The sequence below is a fragment of the Physeter macrocephalus genome, chromosome 3 (assembly GCF_002837175.3).
Source record: "Physeter macrocephalus isolate SW-GA chromosome 3, ASM283717v5, whole genome shotgun sequence".
Taxonomy (NCBI): Eukaryota; Metazoa; Chordata; class Mammalia; order Artiodactyla; family Physeteridae; genus Physeter; species Physeter macrocephalus.
The window spans coordinates 2,160,824-2,171,366 of NC_041216.1; the positions used below are offsets into that span (position 1 = coordinate 2,160,824).

The following is a 10,543-nucleotide window of genomic DNA, read 5'->3' on the forward strand; positions in this document are numbered from 1 at the left end:
AACAATAATATGGTCGCTTTACCCTTTCTTGGGTAAACTTTCTTGAGTAAATTCTCACTCTACCACTCTCAAACTACTGAGCCTCTGTTTTTCCTCTTCTTTAAAATGGGGACGACCACCTCGTAGTTTTGCTCTAAGGAGTAAGTGAAAACATTTGCCAAGGGTCTATCATGTTCCTTATCACACAAGAAACGCTCAAAAAATATTACCCACTCCCCACCACTCTCCACCCAGCATTGGGGTTTCTTGATCATTCTTATTCAGCCCATTAGGCACAGAGTAGGTCAATAAGTTCACAACTTGAAATCAAATAATTGCTTCTTAAATACCATGTTTGTACCCAGAGTTTCAGGATCCTTCATGTTGCAAATCTTGGCTGCTCTTTCCTACTCACCAGTTTCCTTTCATTCTATGATTCCAAAAGATGCTGCTTACTCACTGGAAGAGAGGAGATCTCCTCTGCTCCACTCTACTTGAACATCTTCTGACTCACTCTTCCTAGCACCACCCAAGTTTCATCTTCACCATTGTTTGTACATAATGTAAGGACTTTATTTAATCTACGCATTTGTTCACGTTTGTTCAGCTGTCTCCATGCTTTTGTGTCTTTCATTATGCTTCTAATTAGCTCGGTTGATTCTGAGAGTGGAGGTAAGCCAAGGTTTGAGCCAGGTGGTTACAAGGAAGACGGATGGGAGGAGGTGTTGGGGATGTAGGTGGTATGAGTGCACTAGTGCGAATTCATTGCCAGAACTATGAAAATAATTTAGGCTTCTGCCTTCTATTGGGGAGAAATAGTCTAAGTTACCCCTTTCTTGCGAGAATGATTAAGCAGTAGAGTGTTTGGGAAGGATCACATTTTGCCTTACTGATAAAATCTGAGGTTAACACCAAGCTCCTAGAGGGCAGGAACTCAATTTATGGATGGTTTACGTAGAGCGATATGGTCTAGGTTCGTCAGTTAGTTCTTTTCATCAGCCACTAGTGTTTAATGACCACTTATAAGACTCTAATTTCTGTGGCCTCTACTTTTCTCATATCCACCCAACCTCTTTGCACAAGCTTTCCTCCTCTACCCAAAATTTTCTTTCTTTACTCCCAGGCCTGCTTCTGTCTCTATGGCAAACTCCTACTTATTTAGTCAGACTTAGCCTTAACTTTACCTTTAAGAGTGAAGCTTTCTTTGGTGGCCCCATCCCCATCCAATCTGACAGAGTTAAGCCTTGCTTATTTTTTGTTCCCATGGCACAAGTACAAATCTCTACAAACTGCACAGGCATTAACTTTTGACATGTCTGTTTTTCCAGAAGCCTAGGAGCCCACTGAAGGTGGGAAATTTATTTATCCCCTTTTGAATCCCTAGTGTTTAGCCCAACACCTGGTATAGAGTAGTTGTTTGATAAATGATTCTTGAATGCTTTTTAACTATGCAGAGTGACCAACACCTAACACCCAAGTGTTATCATTAAATAGCAGTTAGTGGTGCCGAGAGCTTCCCAGTGGCCTCTGTATTTTTAGAAAATCTAATACAGGAAATATAAAGTATTATATAAAGATACCCAGGGAATCTGGAAGGCTCCTTCAGGGCTGGGAACGATAGGAAGGGCTCTCTCATGTTTTTCTTTCTCCCCTTTGCAGGTCTTGGCTCATTTTAAATTCATTTCTCATTTTCTGCTTTCCTCTTACCATAAGTAAAGAGGGAGAAAGGATCGGGTGAAGCCTTATTTGTCTAAAGGCGGCTGTGGGTCATGTGAAGTGTTGAACACCCCACTGTTGATGCACAGCTAATGTCGAATCAAGGTTTTGTAGGGCTATTGCAGTCCAGTCTGGGACTGTGTTTCTTTTAGGGAATTTATAATCCAGGCGAGGCTGGGAAAAGATTGCAAACAACACAAAACAATAAAACTTCTATCTCATTGCTTTGAGCAATCTATTTCTCTTAAGAATCTGTCCCCTGAGTTGGATACCATTTTCTCTTTGAGGGCTCACCTGCTCCACACTCTCCCTCCCAGACCACTCTCATCTCCGGAGACTATGAACTACTCTTCTGTGCTGACACTAGACCTCGTCCATAATGATGATTGTCTTCGGCGCCCTTTATTTTACGGCAGCCTGTGCCTGATCTCTTTTGCTACATAGCTATGATTATAGTTCCTATTTAATAGGCCAGGAAATGGAGACTGAGAGAAACTAAATAACTTGACGTAGGCACACAGGAAGTAAGATGTAAAACGTGAGATTGAACCCAAGTCTGTCTTCCCAATCTGAGCTTTAAGCTTTTCCTGCCCATCCCCAACCCCGCCCCCACTGTTCCAGAATCCCCCCTGTCTCTATGGCCCTTACAACTTTTTTAGGGGGGGGTGAGAGGCGGGGTGCTCCTCAGCCTTTGACATTCTGGGGCTTGTGATTCTTTCATTCTCAAAGACTGCTGATCCCCAAGCCCGCAAGCCCATTCTGGCAGCTATCCAGAAACGTCTTTCTACTCTCTTATTCCATCATCGGCTGACTCCACTCAAGTGGCTCAGAGAGATTCCTGGTTTGGGACTTTGATAACCTTGATTCCCAGTCTCAGGTTAAAACCTGGTGACTATTGGCCTCAGTTTCTTCTTCTGTCAAATAGGTATAGTCTCACTTTTGCCCATCTCCTTAAATGCATGACCCAGACTGTCCTTTAGTACTCTTCTGCTTATAGCACCACTCAGATGATAGTGGGCTTTGAGACCTAAAGGGCTGAGAAGAAGACAAGTGTTACCTGTGTTATAAAGGATCCACCCAGTGGCCCAACAAAGAACCAGGAACTTCCAATTCCCTTGGCAACTCGGTAGAAGAGGAACTTCTACCCTTCTGTCAGGCAAGCTGGCAAGGGTGGCCACTTCTATCTCCCTTATCACAGTGTACTGTAATTATCTATTTCCTTTCCACTAGACTGTGAGTGCTTAAAGTATAGAGACTGTATCTCATTTATCCTACTGACTGCCACCAGCCTGGTCCAAGCCATCATCCTGCACCTAACTAATGGAGGCTCTGGCTTCCACCAATGTCCATACACCATCTACTCTTAGCACGTAGCCAGGGTGATCTTTTGAAAGCACGAATCGGATCATATCACTCCTCTGTTCGAAGCCCTGTGGTGGTTCCTCTTTAGCCAAGATCAATTGCCTACAAGACCCCACTCTCTGACCTTATCTCCTATTCCTCTCTCATTTGCTTACCCGGCTCCAGTTGTCCTGGCCTCCACTATTTTTAATACTTCCAGGAATACTTTCACTTCAGGGCCTTTCCACTAGCTGTTCCTTCTGCCTGGGACACTCTTTCCCATACAACGCATGGCTCACTCCCTCACATCTTTTCAAGTTTCTCATTAAAGTCACCTTATGAATTGGGCTCTCCCTGATGGCTCTATTTAAAATCCCATTCTGTAAAACTGGAATTGGAATAGCTATTATGAATCTACCTTCATTTCTCTTCCACTAAGTCTTCTTTGCTACCCCTATTACTTTGCTCTACGCGTCTAGATTTTTTGGATAACTGCCCCCTCTTTTCCTCTAAATATTTTCCTTACTCCCTTCCTTTTGCTTCAGTGCAGATCCAAGGCCATTCACCTATATTAATGCATGAGTTTACTTGACAAAAGAGGTGAGGTGTATTGAAACAGAAAAATATGTGTTCTCAGCTGAGGAGAAGCTGGAAAGGGATTTGGACTCAGAAGACATTAGGTTTGAGTCCCGGCTCAAGTTTTTAGCCCTCTCAGCTTCAATTTCATCAGCTGTAAAAATGAACACACGTCCTACCTTAGGGACCTGGTGAAAGCACTGAATGAGAGGTCAAGTGAAAGCACCTGGCATGCGGTCTCTACTAGCTGCAGAAGCTTGGCTTATTCTCCACTGAAGCCCCAGCACCTAACACATGGTTCAGTTGAAGTAAATGAACACATTATTGATGAAGAAATGGTTGATGTTAAAAAAAAAAAAATCCCACCCCCCTACCTCCAGTTTTCCTCATACCTCTTACCCTGGTCTATTTTTGTCCCCCATAGCACTAAACACCTTCTATCACACCAAATTCTTCTCTTGTTATGTTTATCATCTTTCTATCTATACTTAGATGATAGCTCTAAGAGGGAACGGTATTTCCACCCTGCCCCCCTCTTCTACACTGATCCAACCCAAACACTAAAATAGGGTCTGACAACCTTAGTAGTCATCAGCAAATATTTGTTGGATGAATGAGTGAATGAATCTTTTAATCTTCAGAATCTTGCTGGAGTCTTATGTAGAAAAGGAATATAGGAGTACTTTGAATCCCCAGTGCCTAGAAATGCTTGGTAAATGGCAGGTGTTCAATGTTTGCTGAAGCAATTGGGTACTCAGCTCTTTACCGGAGGTCTTCATCTGATCTATATGAGACTACATCAAAAGAGGTTCCCAAGGTCAATTCACTCAGGCCTCTCCTTTTCATCTCGTCCAATCAACCTAGTATTCATCTAACAAATTATCTGACTTTCCAAATATTGAGTACCTACTATGAGTTCAAAAGCATGCTTGGTGCTATATGTGACTAACGCGAAAGAAGCAACAGCAAGTAATAAGTCTGAATATAATTAAATGTGAAATTACAGGGCAGGTTTGCAGTGCTGATACTTTAGAGAAAGAATCAGTGAAGACTGACTAGAAGTAAATTCCAAAGTTCACAAGTCGCCCAACTACCCTTCTAAGCGCTCCACCTGTTGATAGCAAGGACCATAACCTGGGCAGCAGCTTTGGAATCAGAAGGTCTTTCAGAGTTACAAATCCTTTGTTTTAAGGAGTAGGAAACCAAGGCTAGGCATGGGAGAGGCCTCGGCAGAGATGGGTCTAGAACCCGGGACTTGTGACGTTCTGGAAGAAGTGTCCTGAAGGTCCAAGATGCCTTTGTGGGGGTCGTAGAATCCGTGGTGCCCGGTCTTCCGGAGAGGCTAAGGTGCCTATCACTAAGGTGAGGTGGAGGGGGTTGGGGGAGAGGTCACAAGGCGCCATTCCCCCGGGGGACGGGACCCCGGAATCCCTGGGCAGGATCCCAGGCAGCCCCCGCCGCCCTCCCTCCCCGGCCGCCACTCTGAGGAGCAGAGACGTGGTCCAAGCCATCATCCCCGCCCCAAGTCGTTCGGAGGTGCCGGCGGCTGGCTGATACCCGCAGCACAGAACCAAGGCCCCGGGAGTCCCAGGGTACTACTTGTTCCAGCGGAGGGATCAGAAGGGCGTTGCTGTGACCGCGAAGGAGTCGTGACGCCGCTGACGCCGTGCCGGTGGCGCAGCGACGTCGCAGGAGGCGGGGGCGACAGGGGCGGGGGCGGGAAGGGGAGCGGGTTGGGAAGTAGTTCCGGGTGCGCGGCCCCGGATGTTGGCTGCTCCCGCTGCTGCCGCCGCTCTCGGCGCTGCTCCGGGCCTCGGCCGCTCGCACCAGGCACCGTTGGGACGTTTCCCGGGGGGCGGAGACGCACACAGCGGCCGGGGGCTCGGCCGGGCCGTACCGGCCTGCGCAGCCTGAGGTGAGCGCCCGCTGCCGGGGTGGTCGGGCCGGGACGGCGGGCGAGGAGGCGGGGCCGGGGCATCTCCCGGGACGGAGGCAGGGGCTGCTCTCTGCGAGACGCCCTCTCCCTTCTCACAGCCGCGGTCGCGTCGCGGGGCGGGCGGCGGGCGGGGCGGGGCAGGGGGCCCGGGCCTAGGCTGAGGCCTGGCGGGCGGCGAGGGCTGGGTCGCTCCCTCCCCCGCGGCGCTTCTCAGCTGCTGCTGCTCCTCAGCTGGGAAGCGGCGGCTCCGCGCCTCCCGCCCCTCCCCCAGGCGGGGCCCGGGGGAGCCAGACTGGGTTCCCGGGGGCGTCGAGTCCGAGTACAGTGTCCGTCTTCTCTCCGTGACCTGCCCCTGGCCTGGGCTAGTCCCCTTTCCCGGCACGATGCAGCTTCTTCCCTTCAAGCTCTGGGGTGCTTTTCGGCCGGCGAGGCGGCCAGTATCTCGCGCGTCTGGGGTGCCCTTCGGGGTGAGGAGGCCCGTGCGGGGGCCTGAGTTACCACCCATCCTGTCGCCGTGTCCTTTACCGGCATTGGGCAGAGACAGCCGTTCCATGCGGACGTGTTGCTGTCCTGTGTGTGTTGCATCTTGCCCACGTGGTAGGGTGTCTCCCCCCCCCAACCTCCCTCCATTTTTGCAGCTAGTGAGGAGGGAGGTTAAAGCGGGGTGGTTTTTACTCTCTGATTTCCTCCGGGTGGCGTGGAAGGTGTTAGGGTCAGTTTGCTTTGCCGAGGCATACTGTTGGTCAGCTGGAAGAAGCAAGACTTGTACTCTCTGAAATTGAGACCAGTAGGGGACTTGGTTTCATTGACATCTTCCTCCTCTTCCTTTAGCTGCTCTTGTTCTTTTCTCTACCATTTAATCCTAAAGAGAGAATAATAAGCTTTAGCTGCTGACGCATTGAGGTGCATAGTTTTCACTTCTCCATTCTACTTTTTGTGTGTATGGTTGGCGAAGGGTTTTCTTTTCTGTGTTGTGCAATCCACGTCTCAGTTGTTCCTAGTTGGATTTCTGAATGAGCCGAGTTGGGCTGGCCAGGGACTTAGAGATTGGTGGGTATCTTCCTTGTCTTTTCCTAACATTTACTTTATTTTTTCCTTCTGTTTTGTTTGCCAGTGAAGCAGGCGTGCATGTCATGGATGTGTTACATGCATAGCTCTTTATTTGCAAGGCAGCACTAGGTAGTTTCACTGAGTCACTCATTTCGTGGGAGCTCTTTTATTTCACTTTTCCTCTCTTCCTGTTGAGTATCATTGCATTCTCTGGTTTTTGAAACGTGTTTTGAGTAGTTTCTTTCCTTAATGTCTCTTCCAGGTTAAGGTTTCCATCTTCCTGTGTTTTGCTCTTTTGTGACCACAGATTGCTCCCTTAACTGGGAACAGGACAAGGTAGCAGTGAGAGAAGCCTTGTATTCCTCCTAGACTTTAGCAGATATTTATAGAAAAGCAATCACTCCTGTTTTTCTCTTTGGGTAGCATCTAGAGATTTGATTCAATTTTTAGATTTTTAGATGTCTGTTTTCTGTTTGTGTTTCTTGGAGTTAAGGTGAATCATTTTCTTGGTTTTGTGCCGCTGAAGATGCTGGGGTCTTCCTCATGCTTTTATTAGGTATTTTTTTTGGATGGGGTCAGGACGTGTTTATTTTGGCTCTTTTTGATTCATTAGTTTGGTGAAATGAAAAATCCTTATATTTTGAAGTCACTTTTTAGATTCCAAAATGGCCAGTTCTCACTTTTTCTTGGTTTTTCACTGTGCATTCTTTTTGAGTGTATGTTTGTTTCTTTTTTCTTTTATCTGGTACAATTGTTAGTATATTCTTCTTCTAGGTATGTAAAATAAAAATATTTAAATACAGATTTTGTCTGCCCTCACCATGGTAAATATGGGTGGGGCAGTGGAAAATAGAGAATGTTGTTCTGATACATTCTGAGGCATATTTATTAAGTCAGTCAGCATTTGTGTACTTCTGCAAAATACAGTGCTATGTGTGAAGTGGTCTGTATGAAGAGACACAAGGAATAAAATATGTTGTCTCTTCTCACTTCTGTTGGGGAAACAACATGTAACATGCATCATTCATAATTCCAAGCAACATCAAGCTCCTGGTTGGGATAACAGTGCAGCCAAAGTCAAAGGTATAAGTGAGATTTAGAAAATTTGGAACTTTAAAAGGGCAAGAGATGTATTTAGTGAAGGGGTATTTGCAAAGACATAGACGTGGCAATGTACAAAAGATATTGAGCAGTTTGACTGGCATAGGCAATCTGTATTGGTGAGTAAGAATAAATGAGTTTAGGCTTGGTGAGTGTGTATTGGTGGAGGACCTTATTAAGGATATAGGGTTTAATTTGATGGGGTACCACAGTGGGTTCTAAAGATTGAGAGTAAGATGATGCATATCGTTCCTGAGGAAGGTTTTCATAATTAGTTGAGTGTCCTGGAGTAGGAAGACTGACTAGAAGGCTCTTGGAGAATTTTAGGAACAAGATGATGAGGGTCTGAGATAAAATGGTGATGTTTGGAATAAAATAATAGCTAGCATTTATTGAGTACTGTATGCCAGGCACAATGTTCTAAGCTATTTACGTGTATTTAACTCATAAAATCTTCATAATAAGGTCTTATTATTCCTATGAAGAAACCGAGTTACAGAAAGGTTAAGTAACTTGCCCTAAATCCTATAGAGAGTAAGCAGCAGAGCCAGGATTTGAACCCAGGCAGTCTTGCCTTTGAGCTTATGCATTGAATCTTTATATTGTTCTATGAAAGAGTGTATAGAATATATGAGGATGTATGTTTGAGTAAAAATTAATTTGAACTTAGTGATGATTGAATGTGTGCCAAGGGAAAAGAGCAAATTAAAGATTAAAGCCTAGAATCCTGGGAGAATGGCTGATAATGATGAGGAAATTAGGAAAGTGTCACTGTGAAGATAAATGAGCTAAGGTGGGTTATGGTCCGCACTTCGATTGTATACAATCAAGTTTTCAATAAAAGGCTAGTCTTCTGCAACTCCCGATAGCCTTTTCTCCTTGCTGGTTTTGCTCTGGAAATGCAGGCTAGTTTAATATTAATCTAAGCAAAACAATTAGAAAAACAGATCTATTCAAAAGAGAAAATATACAGGAATTATTTTGGTTGAGTCATACCACTGCTTCCCAACCTTAGTGAAGATAATCAAGATTTGAATAGAGGAATCCTGTAGTATATCACTATAAGATGAACAGAGATGCAACGTAGATTGTGCACTTACCAGGGCTGTATTTGGTAGTAAAAAAAAATATGTGAGTAGATGAGTGTTGGAAGGTTAGTAGCATGATGGCGAAAGACCTTTGAGGTTTGGAACTGTGGGTGGTGACATTATAGGCTAATAGGTAAAGCATTCTGAGAAGAACCAGGAAGTACATCAGTGCCACAGAAGCCAAGGATAGGAAGGATCGTGTGGTAGACAGTATCAGATGTAGTCTCAAAGTTCAGAAACAGTGATCATGATGAAAAGACTATTGAACTAGGACCAGGAGGTGATTTGTAACCTTAGAATTTTGAAAGGAAGGATAAGAAGATATGCCAGATTTGCTTTCCACAGAAGGCTTTGTAGAGATGTTGTGGTCTGGTGTGGTAATTCTTAGTATTTTCTCCTATTGCTTCCTCCAGTCCCATTCTTGTCCACATGTCAAAGCTACTCAAATATCAGAAAACTCACTTTTTTTCTTTAAAAAAAAGAAACGTGTTCTAAAGCCAGTGATTTTATACTTTGTTTCTCTCACACTTCTTATTCTTTTTTTAAACAGTTTTACTGAGATAATTCACATACTATACAATTCACCCATTTAAAGTGTACAGTTCAGTGATTTTTAGTATATTCACCAAATTGTGCAGCCATCACCACAATCATCATCCCAAAAGAGAAAGTCTGTAACCATTAACAGTCACTCTCCATTTCCCCCTCATTCCCCAGTCCTAGGCAACCACTAATGTACTTACCATCTCTGTAGATTTGCCTATTCTGAACATTTTGTATAAATGGAATCATACAACATGTGGTCTTTTGTGTCTGGCTTTTTTCACTTAGCATAGTGTTTCAGGGGTTATCCATTTTTGTAGTACGTATCAATCAGTATGTCATTCCTTTTTATTGTTGAATATTCCATTGTATGGCTCTACTACCTTTTATGTATCCACTTATCAGTTGATGGACATTGGGGTTTCTTACTCTTTTAAAAATCCTCCCTGTCTTCATTTTAATCTTCACCCTGCCAACTCCATCCCTCTCATGGCTTGTCTTTTAGATTATAACCTCTACTATGCATTCTGCTAGGCACTGGGGATATAAAGATGAGTACGACATGGCTTTTGAACATTCATGTGGTGTGTTTATGGTTTACATATGTTTTCTCATGTGTTATCTATTTTATCGTGGAACAACCCTGTGATGTAGGCAAAGCGTTTTTTAAGATGAGTAATTTGAAGTTTAGGTGACTCGCCCAAGATTGCCCAGTTAAGTCAGTGTTGGAGCAATTAGATCATCTTAGTGCATGTCCATTGCTATTTCCACTTCTCTGTGCTGCTATTCTAACTTAAAGGAGCCTCTTGTGAATTCCTGGAGAATTAGAGAGGTTGGAAAGTCCCCTTGCTTAGGGAATCAGTAACTTGTAATGTTTGATCTTCAGGACATAAAATGAGATTTTTTCTTACTGCATTCTGTCACTTGTTTGTGATTTAGATAAGTCATTTCATATTTCTGCCTTTCTTTCAGAACTTTACTGGGGATTAATGTGATGATGGTGATAGTGGTAGTGGAAATAATAATAGCTAACATTTTCTGAGGCTTTAGGATGGGCTCAAAAGTGTTCTAACTATTTTTCATTTATTATTCATATAATCCTCACAACAACTCTAAAAGGTAGGGTTTTTTGTTATCAAAAATTTACAGATGAGGGGCTTCCCTGGTGGCGCAGTGGTTGAGAGTCCGCCTGCCGATGCAGGGGACACGGGTT

The 10,543-nt window shown here is 44.4% G+C and overlaps 1 protein-coding gene across 5 annotated transcripts in view; it reads left to right on the plus strand.

Moving 5' to 3' along the window:
- Nucleotides 1-5,359: 5,359 nt before the first annotated feature.
- FOXJ3 (forkhead box J3) overlaps nucleotides 5,360-10,543 on the plus strand; it is a 136,468-nt gene continuing 131,284 nt past the window's right edge. For 4 of the 5 annotated variants that reach the window (XM_024125224.3, XM_007103481.4, XM_007103483.4 and 1 more), the window contains exon 1: nucleotides 5,360-5,527. The gene's annotated coding sequence lies outside the window, so the exon portion shown is untranslated. The remainder of the gene's footprint in view (nucleotides 5,528-10,543) is intronic. The other variant, XM_055082653.1, reaches the window with a different exon arrangement.